This window comes from Pristiophorus japonicus, unplaced genomic scaffold (genome assembly GCF_044704955.1).
Source record: "Pristiophorus japonicus isolate sPriJap1 unplaced genomic scaffold, sPriJap1.hap1 HAP1_SCAFFOLD_226, whole genome shotgun sequence".
Taxonomy (NCBI): Eukaryota; Metazoa; Chordata; class Chondrichthyes; family Pristiophoridae; genus Pristiophorus; species Pristiophorus japonicus.
Window position 1 is genome coordinate 913395 of NW_027251973.1, and position 12757 is coordinate 926151.

A 12757-nucleotide genomic window follows, 5' to 3' on the forward strand; every position below is an offset into this window, starting at 1 on the left:
GGAGAATGAAACAGTTAATTCAGAGACCATGGTCCAGAACTTAAAGAAAGGTAACTTTGAAGGTATGAGGTGTGAATTGTCTAGGATAGATTGGCGAATGATATGTAAGGAGTTGACAGTGGATGGGCAATGGCAGACAATTAGAGACCGCATGGATGAACTACAACAGTTGGTGTAAAAATAAAAAAGGGAAGGTGGCTATCAAGGGAAATCAGGGGTAGTATTAAAGCCAAGGAAGTGGCATACAAATTGGCCAGAAATAGCAGCAAACCCGGGGACTGGGAGAAATTTAGAACTCAGCAGAGGAGGACAAAGGGTTTGATTAGGGCAGGGAAAATAGAGTACGAGAGGAAGCTTGCAGGGAACATTAAGACGGACTGCAAAAGCTTCAATAGATATGTAAAGAGAAAAAGGTTAGTAAAGACAAACGTAGGTCCCCTGCAGTCAGAATCAGGAGAAATCATAACGGGGAACAAAGAAATGTCAGACCAATTGAACAAGTACTTGGTTTGGTATTCACTAAGGAGGACACAAACAACCTTCCTTACTTAAGGAAGGATATACTGGCTTTGGAGGGGGTACAGAGACGATTCACTAGGCTGATTCTGGAGATGAGGGGGTTACCTTATGATGATAGATTGAGCAGACTGGGTCTTTACTCGTTGGAGTTCAGAAGGATGAGGGGTGATCTTATAGAAACATTTAAAATCATGAAAGGGATAGACAAGATAGAGGCAGAGAGGTTGTTTCCACTGGTAGGGGAGACTAGAACTAGAGGGCACAGCCTCAAAATACGGGGGAGCCAATTTAAAACCGAATTGAGAAGGAATTTCTGCTCCCAGAGGGTTGTGAATCTGTGGAATTCTCAGCCCAAGGAAGCAGTTGAGGCTAGCTCATTGAATGTATTCAAGTCACAGATAGATAGATTTTTAACCAATAAGGGAATTGAGGGTTATGGGGAGCGGGCAGGTAAGTGGAGATGAGTCCACGGCCAGATCAGCCATGATCTTATTGAATGGCGGAGCAGGCTTGAGGGGCTAGATGGCCTACTCCTGTTCCTAATTCTTATGTTCTTATGTTCTTATGGGTCAAAGGGTCTAGTAAGAAGGAGGAACTGAGGGAAATCCTTATTAGTCGGGAAATTGTGTTGGGGAAATTGATGGGATTGAAGGCCGATAAATCTCCAGGGCCTGATGGTCTACATCCCAGAGTACTTAAGGAGGTAGCCTTGGAAATAGCGGATGCATTGACAGTCATTTTCCAACATTCCATAGACTCTGGATCAGTTCCTATGGAGTGGAGGGTAGCCAATGTAACCCCACTTTTTTAAAAAGGAGGGAGAGAGAAAACAGGGAATTATAGACCGGTCAGCCTGACATCGGTAGTGCGTAAAATGATGGAATCAATTATTAAGGATGTCATAGTAGCGCATTTGGAAAGAGGTGACATGATAGGTCCAAGTCAGCATAGATTTGTGGAAGGGGAATCATGCTTGACAAATCTTCTGGAATTTTTTGAGGATGTTTGCAGTAGAGTGGACAAGGGAGAACCAGTTGATGTGGTGTATTTGGACTTTCAGAAGGCTTTCGACAAGGTCCCACACAAGAGATTAATGTGCAAAGTTAAAGCACATGGGTTTGGGGGTAGTGTGCTGACGTGGATTGAGAACTGGTTGGCAGACATGAAGCAAAGAGTCGGAGTAAATGGGTACTTTTCAGAATGGCAGGCGGTGACTAGTGGGGTACCGCAAGGTTCTGTGCTGGGGCCCCAGCTGTTTACATTGTACATTAATGATTTAGACGAGGGGATTAAATGTAGTATCTCCAAATTTGCAGATGACACAAAGTTGGGTGGCAGTGTGAGCTGCGAGGAGAATGCTATGAGGCTGCAGAGTGACTTGGATAGGTTAGGTGAGTGGGCAAATGCATAGCAGATGAAGTACAATGTGGATAAATGTGAGGTTATCCACTTTGGTGGTAAAAACAGAGAGACAGACTATTATCTGAATGGTGACAGATTAGGAAAAGGGGAGGTGCAACGAGACCTTGGTGTCATGGTACATCAGTCATTGAGGTACAGCAGGCGGTTAAGAAAGCAAATGGCATGTTGGCCTTCATAGCGAGGGGATTTGAGTACAGGGGCAGGGAGGTGTTACTACAGTTGTACAGGGCCTTGGTGAGGCCACACCTGGAGTATTGTGTACAGTTTTGGTCTCCTAACTTGAGGAATGACATTCTTGCTATTGAGGGAGTGCAGCGAAGGTTCACCAGACTGATTCCCGGGATGGCAGGACTGACATATCAAGAAAGACTGGATCAACTGGGCTTGTATTGACTGGAGTTCAGAAGAATGATAGGGGGTCTCATAGAAACGTTTAAAATTCTGACGGGTTTAGACAGGTTAGATGCAGGAAGAATGTTCCCAATGTTGGCGAAGTCCAGAACCAGGGGTCACAGTCTAAGGATAAGGGGTAAGCCATTTAGGACCGAGATGAGGAGAAACTTCTTCACCCAGAGAGTGGTGAACTTGTGGAATTCTCTACCACAGAAAGTTGTTGAAGCCAATTCCTAAATGATACGTCCTTACTACACAGTATAAATGCACACGAGACCCATGCTTGAGAAAAGGTCAGTCTGTGACCTGTCCTTTATTCCTCAGCACTCAAGTGATGAAGGTGGGTGGAGCTTCCCCTTTTATACCTGAATGTCCAGGTTAGGAGTGTCTCCCACCTAGTGGTCAGTGTTCTCACGGTGTACAACTTAGGTCAGTTTATACATGGGTTACAATGCTGGTTGAATACATGACATCACCTCCCCCGCCAAAGTCTTGTTGGGATCACAAGTTGAGTCTCTCTGGTGGTTTACGCTCCCTTGTAGAGCGCCTGAGTTGGGGCTCCGGTTGTTGGGCGCTGACCTGAGTGTCTGCTGTTTGCAGTGCCTCAGGCCTGTCCGGACTGCCCACAGTGACTGGACTCTCCTCCCTTTGGTTCCGGTGTTCGGTCACCTGTGGTGGAGTGAACTCTATATCGTCTTCTTCCTCTGCTTCTTCTATGGGGTTGCTGAACCTCCTTTTTGTTTGATCCACATGTTTGCGGCAGATTTGTCCAATGGTAAGTTTAACTACCAGAATCCTATTTCCCTCTTTGGCAACCACAGTGCCGGCGAGCCATTTGGGCCCTGCAGCGTAGCTGAGGACAAAAACAGGATCATTTACATCAATACATCGCGCCCTCGCATTCCTGTCATGGTAGTGATATTGTGATTGGCGCCTGCTCTCGACAATTTCTTTCATGGTGGGGTGTATAAGGGATAATCGGGTTTTGAGCATCCTTTTCATTAGTAGCTCTGCGGGTGGAACCACTGCAAGCGAGTGTGGTCGGGATCTATAGGCCAACAGGAGGCGTGATAAGCGGGTTTGTAGGGAACCCCCTTGGAATCTGAGCATCGCCTGTTTGATTATCTGCACTGCTCGTTCTGCCTGGCCGTTTGAGGCCGGCTTGAACGGTGCCGCTCTAACCTGGTTCATTCCATTGCCTGCCATGAAGTCCTGTAATTCAGTGCTTGTGAAGCACGGGCCATTGTCGCTGACCAAGATGTCCGGTAGACCATGGGCGGCGAATATTGCCCATAGACTTTCTACCGTGGCAGAGGATGTGCTTGAATTTAAAATGTCACACTCGATCTATTTGGAGTAGGCGTCTACTACAACCAAAAACATTTTCCCCATAAAAGGACCTGCGTAGTCCACATGGATGCATGACCAAGGCTTGGCGGGCCATGGCCAGTGGCTAAGGGGGGCTTCCTTGGGCGCATGGCCCAGCGGGGCACACGTGTTGCACCTGCGAACACAAAGTTCCAGATCTGCGTCTATCCCTGGCCACCAAACGTGTGACCTGGCAATTGCCTTCATCGTGACAATGCCCGGGTGCCCATTGTGGAGTTCTCTGATGAACACCTCTCTGCCCATCTGGGGCATGACTACGCGGTTTCCCCACAGTAGGCAATCGGCCTGCATCAAGAGTTCATCCTTGCGCCTGTGAAATGGTTTAAATTTCTCAGGGCATGCCCTGTACATGGCTGCCCAGTCCCCATTCAGGACACATTTCTTGACTAAAGACAATAGCGGGTCTCTATTTGTCCAGACTTTAATCTGACGGGCTGTCACGGGTGAGCCTTCGTTTCCGAAAGCTTCAACAGCCATGACCATCTCAGCACCATGCTCGGTAACCCCCTCAGTGGTGGCTAGTGGGAGCCTGCTGAGTGCATCGGCGCAGTTTTCGGTGCCTGGTCTGTGCCGAATTGTGTAGTCATAGGCAGCTAACGTGAGTGCCCACCTCTGTATGCGGGCCGATGCGTTTGCATTTATGGCCTTGTTGTCGGCCAAAAGGGACGTTAGGGGTTTGTGATCTGTCTCCAGCTCAAATTTCCTGCCAAACAGGTACTGGTGCATTTTCTTTACCGCATATACACATTCGAGCGCCTCCTTTTCTACCATCCCGTAGCCCCTTTCTGCCTGGGACAGACTCCTGGAGGCATAAGCTACCGGCTGTAACTGACCCTTGGCATTGACATGCTGCAACACACACCCGACACCATAGGACGACGCATCGCACGTTAACACAAGTTTCTTACATGGGTCATATAGCGTTAACAGATTGTTGGAACATAACAAATTGCGTGCTCTATTAAAAGCCCTTTCCTGGCTGTCCCCCCAGACCCATTCGCGACCTTTGCGTAGGAGCACGTGTAGCGGCTCTAGCAGCGTGCTCAATTTGGGAAGAAAGTTACCAAAATAGTTCAGGAGCCCCAGGAACGAACGCAGCTCCGTCGTGTTACGGGGTCTGGGTGCTCTCTGGATCGCTTCCGTCTTGGATGCAGTAGGGCTGATCCCATCTGCTGCTACCCTCATCCCCAGGAATTCTACCTCTGGAGCTAGGAAGACGCACTTCGCCTTTTTCAGTCGCAGTCCTACCCGGTCCAGTCTGCGTAGCACCTCCTCCAGATTGTGGAGGTGTTCTTCAGTATCGTAACCTGTAATGAGGATGTCGTCCTGAAAAACCACCGTCCCTGGAATCGACTTGAGGAGGCTTTCCATATTTCATTGGAAGATCGCGGCGGCCGAGCGAATCCCGAACGGACATCTGTTGTACTCAAACAACCCCTTGTGTGTCATGATGGTGGTCAGCTTCTTCGACTCACTCGCCAGCTCCTGGGTCATGTAAGCTGAGTTCAGGTCCTATTTTGAAAAAAGTTTGCCACCGGATAGCGTCGCAAAGAGGTCCTCCACTCTCTGTAGCGGGTACTGGTCTTGGAGTGACACCCGATTGATGGTGGCCTTGTAATCGCCACATATCCTGACCGACCCATCCGCCTTGAGCACCGGCACAATCGGGCTCGCCCAGTCACTGAATTCGACTGGCGAGATGATGCCTTCCCTCAACAGGCGGTCCAATTCGCCTTCTATCTTTTCCCGCATCACGTACGGCACCGCTCTGGCCTTGTGGTGTACTGGTCTGGCATCCGGGTTTATGTGAATCACTACCTTGGCCCCCATGAAAGTGCCAATGCCGGGTTGAAATAATGAGTCAAATTTGTCCAGGATCTGTGAGCATGATACTCACTCCTCAGAGGAAATTGCATTGACATCGCCCCATTTCCAGTTCATGACAGCAAGCCAACTCCTCCCCAGTAGTGCGGGACCGTCCCCTGGGACAATCCAGAGTGGCAACCTGTTCTCCGAATCTTTGTGGGTCACGACTACCGTGGCGCTGCCTAGCACCGGAATGATCTGCTTTGTGTAAGTCCGTAGCTGTGCGTCAATCAGCGATAATTTTGGCCTCCTGGCCTTGGATGCCCACAACTTTTCGAACTGTTTGATACCCATCAGGGACTGGCTGGCACCTGTGTCTAACTCCATTGATACTGGGATGCCATTGAGGAGCACTTTCATCATTATCGGTGGCGTCCTGGTGTATGAACTGTATACGTGCTCCACATGAACTCGCTGAACTTCAGCTTCCAGCGATTTCCCCCAGTGTCCATTTCTGCAGGTATTTTGCTCATCTCTGCAAACTCCAGCTGAATGTATGCCTCCATGCCTCCAGCATGAGTTGCGGTTTGAAACAAAAGGTCCCTTGCCAGTCCCTGACTGCCCCTGTTATTGTCCTTGAGTGCACCATTAACAGGTGTTGATGGCCCCATTACTGGCCGCATTGTCCCTTGCAATGGCGTGAATCGCTGTTCAGCTTGCCATTGTCTCTGTCGAGCTCCCCCTCTGGGTTCGACTACATGTTGGGGCATGCCTGACTGCCCTTGTCTGCCTGGAGAACTGTGTGCTGCTTTAACAATGTTGAATCTCTGTCCCAACCATTCCTTAACACAGTACCTCTCGTCTGTTCTGCTAGTGGCCATGCTCGCGTGGTTTAAATCCCAGTTTCTTGTCGCCATTGATACGTCCTTACTACACAGTATAAATGCACATGAGGCCCATGCTTGAGAGAAGGTCAGTCTGTGACCTGTCCTTTATTCCTTAGCACTCAAGTGATGAAGGTGGATGGAGCTTCCCCTTTTATACCTGAATGTCCAGGTTAGGAGTGTCTCCCACCTAGTGGTCAGTGTTCTCACGGTGTACAACTTAGGTCAGTTTATACATGGGTTACAATGCTGGTTGAATACATGACACTAAATATATTCAAAAAGGAGTTAGATGTAGTCCTTACTACTAGGTAGATCAAGGGGTATGGCGAGAAAGCAGGAATGGGGTACTAAAGTTGCATGTTCAGCCATGAACTCATTGAATGGCGGTGTAGGCTTGAAGGGCCGAATGGCCTACTCCTGCACCTATTTCCCATGTTTCTATGTTTCAAGCAGCGCTCCAGATGCCTGGACTACTCTGGAGGCAGCCTACAGTACCACCCTGACCATGTCGCTGAGGTTATTGTGGTGTGTTGCATGTTACATAATTTAACTATAAGGAGAGGACAACAATTGCCAGATGTGGCTGCCGGTCCACCTCAGGAAGGAGTGGAGGCAGAAGGAGGCTTGCTGGTGGTCCCTACTCTGAGCGGCCTCTGTACTTCTGACCTTTGGCCTTCCCTGTCGGGCTGCCCTTCTCCTAGGGTAGAGTCGCTGAGGCTCAGATGCCGGTGACCACAGTATCTTTGGCCGTGGTGTACGGAGGGTCCTTCTCAGGGCTTGGGTTACTGGGGATGTGTCCAAATCCCAAACGATGGGTGGGATAGCCCCTCCAGTACTGCAATTCACTGCCCCTATAGGCACGGTTTATGAGCCTGCCACATTCCCTGTGGGTCCTCCACCGTCGGGGGTGGCCAATGGAAGGTCCCCGTCCTGAGGACAGTTCACCCCTCCCGGCTGCCCTCTGTACTTGGCTGACCCTGGGTTGTACAGCTTGCACTGGTTGATGTGGAACCACTTAGTACGGTGGGGCAGCTTTATGGCATAGACTATCGGGCCTGCCTTGTCGACAATGTTGTATGGCCCCATATATAATGCTTCAAAAACCCCTACCCGAGCATAGTTCCTCACCATGACCTGGTCCCATATCTCCCATTTGTGGTGTTTGCTGGGTTCTAGCAGCAATCGGTTACTCTGATGCTGTCTTCCCATGTTACTAGCAGCCTGCCAGTGAATCTGTCTGAGGTGTTCAAACAGGTTCCTGACAAACCGGTCCCGGTTCACCTCTCTGAGCTGACCTTCTGTGAGCACCGGGGCTAGGACATGGGTGGGGGTCCGCATGATCCGGCCAGTCATGAGCTCGTATGGGGAATACCCCGTGCTCTTTGACTGGCTGGCTCGGATCCCCATTAGGACCAACGGTAAGACCTCCACCCACTTTGGGGTGAGTCTCCCGTTTCCTTCCGCAGCCTTTCTTTAATGGTGCGGTTTAAATGCTCCACAATACCTGATGACTTGGGTTGTGGGAAATGTGCCATTTCTCCTCAATGCCAAGCACCTTATGGGTTGCCGGCATTACCTGCCCGGTGAAATGGCTCCCCTGGTCCGACTCCACATACTGTGGGAGTCCCCACCGGGAGAACACTTCCCTCACTAGAATCTTAGCTGTCCCAAGTGCGATGGCTGATCGGCAGGGGAAGGTTTCAACCCATTTTGAGAACACGTCCACCAGGACTAGGCAGTATTTGTAGCCTCCCTGGGTGGGTAGGGGCCCGATGTAGTCAATTTGGATTGACTGCCATGGTCCCTCTGCACTCCTTCCTTTTCTGGGGGTCAGGGTTGTTCGCAGCACACACCAGGCAGTTCACACAGAACTCGTGGACGTCCTCCCTGAGTCCCGGCCACCATCCTGCCTGTTCCACCCGTTGCCAGGTGGTCTCAGGCCCGGGGTGTCCCGCTCCTGGACCCTCATGGGCCAGTTTTAGGAATTCCCTCTGATGCTGCTGTGGCACGACCCATTGTCCCTCTTTAAACAGCATGCCTTCCTTAACGGTAATGGCTGCTGTGCCGTACGGACCTTCTACTCTCTCTCCTCTAGCTAGTGCATTCAGGACAGCTTTCAGGACCGGGTCCTGTGCCTGAACTGTTTTTAAGTCCGGGGCCAAAGCTATCCCTGCACTCTCTGCTGCCCTGTTCTTATTCTTGACGTCTGCTATGTGGCCGGTGTCATAGGGGTCCCAGAACTTTCCCGTGCGGGCACCTTCTTTGGCCAGTTTGTCAGCCTGTTGGTTTCCCTCTGCACGGGGTTCGGTTTTTGAATGGGCCTTCACCTTATGTATGTAGACCTTTCCCTCTTCCCCCACCGCTGTCATGATTTTCTTCAGCAGGGGCTTGATTGCCAGGGGTCTCCCGTCAGCGGACGTTTATCCGCGATGGGACCAGATAGCCAGGTACTCCATACATGAATTGCAGGTGAACATACTGTCTGAGCAAATCGTGTACGGGGTAGGGAATTTCTCGGTGTGGGTCACCACGTACATTACGGCGGACAGTTCAGCATGCTGGGCACTCATGGTGCTGGGCAGCTTGATTGCCAGGGCAATACCTGCCCTTAGGTCATAGACTCCGCACCCAGTGAGTCGTTCGCCAGCAGATACCGTGCTGGACCCGTCCACGTAGATGTCCCCGCCTAAAGGCCAATGTTCACCTCCCATACCCCTTCTATGGAGCACCTGTGGGCTTTCCCTGGGTAGATTAGGTTGGCTGTGAGCCTTAGCTCGCAGGGGCCTTCTACTCTGAGGTCCATCTGGGAGAGGAGCAGGGTCCAGCGAGCAATGTGGGCACTGCTCACCATCCCGTCCTTAATCCTCCCATCTAGGAGCATCTGAGTAGGTGTGTGGTAGGTTAGGAGTGTTAGAGGAGACCCTCCCGTGAAGATCAAGGATCTTTTCACTGCCCAATGTGTGGCTAGGAGGTGTCTCTCACAGTTGAAGTACCCCTTCTCCACATCTGTGAGGATGCTGAAGGAGTAAACCACCGGTCTCAGCTGGCCGTGCCGCTCTTGAAGCAGCACTGAGCTCAAACTGTCCCCGCTGGCTGCCACCTCCAGGAAAAATTCCTTTCCTACATCTTTCGCTCCTAAGGCTGGCGCGGTCTGCAAGTCCTTCTTGAGCTGATTAAATGCTGCCTCGCAACCCTCCTCCCAGTTCCACGCTACACCCTTGTGTAGGAGCCTGAGCAGAGGGGCTGCGGTAGCTGCATAATCCTCAATAAAATCTCTGCAGTACCCGGTGAGTCCTAGAAAAGATCTTACCCCTGTCACTGTGTTGGGGGCTGGTAACCCCTTTACTGCCTCCCTTCTAGCCTTGTCTATGGCCCTTTCCCCAGCGCACACAGTCAGCCCCAGGAATTTGACTTCCTTCTGGCCGATCTGTGCCTTCTTGTGGTTTACTTTAAACCCTTCTTCTTTTCGCAGTTCCAGCAGCTCGGCCAGCAGTGGGCCATGTTCCTCCCCCTGATCGGTGAACAGGAGCGGGTCATCCACATACTGCACCAACAGCTGGGGTCTGCTAAAGCCCTTTAAACAGTTCGCCATGCATTGGTGAAAAATGCTGGGGCTGTTGTGGAAGCCCTGGGGAAGACAGTTCCACGTGTATTGTTGGCCCTTGAAGGTAAAGGCGAACTTGTACTGGTCCTCCCATTTTAAAAGAAGGGACCAGATCCCATTTGAAATGACCAGCACAGTGAAAGTGGTCGCGGATGCTGGAATACTCCCTATGAGGTCCGCTACGGCTGCTACAGTGGGTGCACAGGCAGGGATGATCTTATTTAGTACTCGATAGTCCACGGTGGCCCTCCATGAGTTGTCCGGTTTCTTAACCGGCCACAGTGGAGAGTTCACATGGGTTGTTATCGGTCTTAACACCCCTTGCTCTACCAGTGATCCCAGCGCCGTTGTCAGGTCTGCCTCTGCCTCCCTGGGGAAGTTATATTTCTTCTGTGGTCGGGTCATGGGGTCCTCTTTTATACTAACTTCCACCCCCGTTACCCTGCCACAGTCATGTTTGTGGGTGGTGAATGCTGCAAGGTGTGCCCGTAAGTATGCCTGGTACTCCACTGGGGTGTTCCTGACCAGTAATTCCAAGTCGTAACCCTCCTTTGGCTTCATGGTACACAACGTTCCATTGGCCCCTTTTTCTGGGATCACCGCCACTCACCTTCCCTGTCAGTCCCTATGGCTCCCCATAGACAGTGGTTCCTGAGATCCACTAGGATCTGGTGGCTAATGATAAAATCAGCTCCCAGGATCCCTTTACTCTTCTGCTCCCATTTCATCAGGACACACTTCCATTTGGTTTTGAGTGTCCCTAACTGAATGGTGAGCGGGATGGAAAATGAACCAGTTTGCTCATTGCCTGTGAACCCCACTAGACTGTACGGGACCCCGTTCGATAGAGGTGAGGTAGCTGGGTTATCTGCATATACAAGGGTGCTGGAAGCACCAGTATCTAGCAGGTAGGTCCCTTTCACTTTCTCCACCTCCATCGTAACGCACGGTCTCTTCCAGGCATCGTACTCTAGGGAACACAGGTACACAGGCTGCGCTGGCCTTAGTGCCTTAGTTATGCATCTGGGTGGGTTGGACCAGAGGGTTTTACCGTACCGGCTACTGCACGGTTGCGCTAGCTACTGCTCCCTGTCCATTTATGAGTGTCTGTCGGGCGGCTACGAGTGTCTCATATGAGTCGGGTGTTCCTGCCCCGGCCTTACGGGCTGGGGCTGGAGTGGCCTTTCTCTTAGTCTCTTTCCAAGGGTTCCTACAGTCCTTCCTCCAGTGCCCACTTTTCCCACACCCAAAGCACTCGCCCCCATTGTGGGGAGGGTTCCCACCTTCCTGATGCCACTCTCTCTTGCCTTTGCTGGGTTTAATCTCATGGACCCTCCCTTTAGAGGAGGGCTCCTCTGTCCCTCTACCGTTCCGGTAAGCCAGGGTCAACTGTCTGACCACTTCTCCTCGGTGGTTCTGGGATCTCTTGGATCGAACCAGACCTCAGCTTTTGCCTTTACTCCAAGTAAGCTGTTTGCCACTAGGCTGCGGAGCCAGTGAGCCCGTTTGTTAGGGTTCAGGTGGGCCCGGTCAAGAACCCCACTACAGGCCCTTTCGTAGACCGACCACAACCTGTCAGCGAAAGCCTGTGGAGTCTCCCCATAGAGCTGCACTGTTTTCTCCACTCGGGAGAAAGGACTCCCGTCGTTCATACCCATGGCCTCTAGAACCTCCTCCTTAACTGTAGTGTACGTGTTTCGCCCCTTTCTACTGTCTGCAGAGAGGGAATGGCACAGCTTGGTGTCTAGCGAGAAGAGCAACAGCTTAGCCTGCTCTGAATCGTCGCACCCATTAATATCCCCTGTGTGTTCCACTTCCAGGAAGTGTACTGAGGGATCCCACTGTTGGGTGAGCTTACTTAGGTGGCCTATCATAGCCCTCAGTTTTTGGGTGTCGTGGGGGACAACGAAGTTGCTTTCTAGGGGTCCTGCTGCCCCATTTGGCATCAGGCGGGCCAAACTTCTGCTGCCGGACCGGGTGCATTGGCCCTGGTTCCGGCCCTCCTTGTATTGGCTCGCCTGCTTCCTCCTGCTGCCAAGCCGAGTTAAAACTCGGGGCCGCCAGTGTTGGTAGTTCACAATCCTTGCCTGCCCCGCACTCTGGCTAACACCTCTGCTGCTCCGGGCCATTCTTGGGAGCTGCAGGCGGTGACTGAGGGGTTTCTCTTTGCTCTACCAGGTATTCCTGGGCTAAACCCTGGTTTATCAGGCACACTATGCCTTTAGCTCGGGATAGAGCAAGGTTCAGCTTTGGATCTGCTGCTGGCAGGGACCGTGGTCTCCTGCCTCAAATTCCCTGGTACTGGCTACCTTATAGGCTACCTGAATGTCTCTCACCCCCTCCCCGTATTCTTTAACTTGCGTGGCGAGGCAGGAATTCTCTTCCCGCAACGCCAGTTCGCTATTCTTGGCTTCAATAATCTGATACAGTAAAAGGTCCAGTTGGGTTTTGTGCCTTTCTTTAGTGAGCTCTCTACTTTCCTTTAACTGTCCCACCTCTGTCCACAGCCTTCCCCCGACTGTGGCCCTTGCGCTGGATCTCTCTTCTGCCAGCCTCAATACTCCCGTTAATTTCTCATTCTCCTCATCTAGAAGCCGGATCTGTCGCTGAGGGCAAATTAGCCAAATGGCCTTCTCTATCGACTTTTTATGGTCCTTGCTCTTGGTCCTACAGCATCTTCTGGATGCTCAGCATACAATAGATCGAGCACCCACTCCTTAGCCACATTTACCCTCTT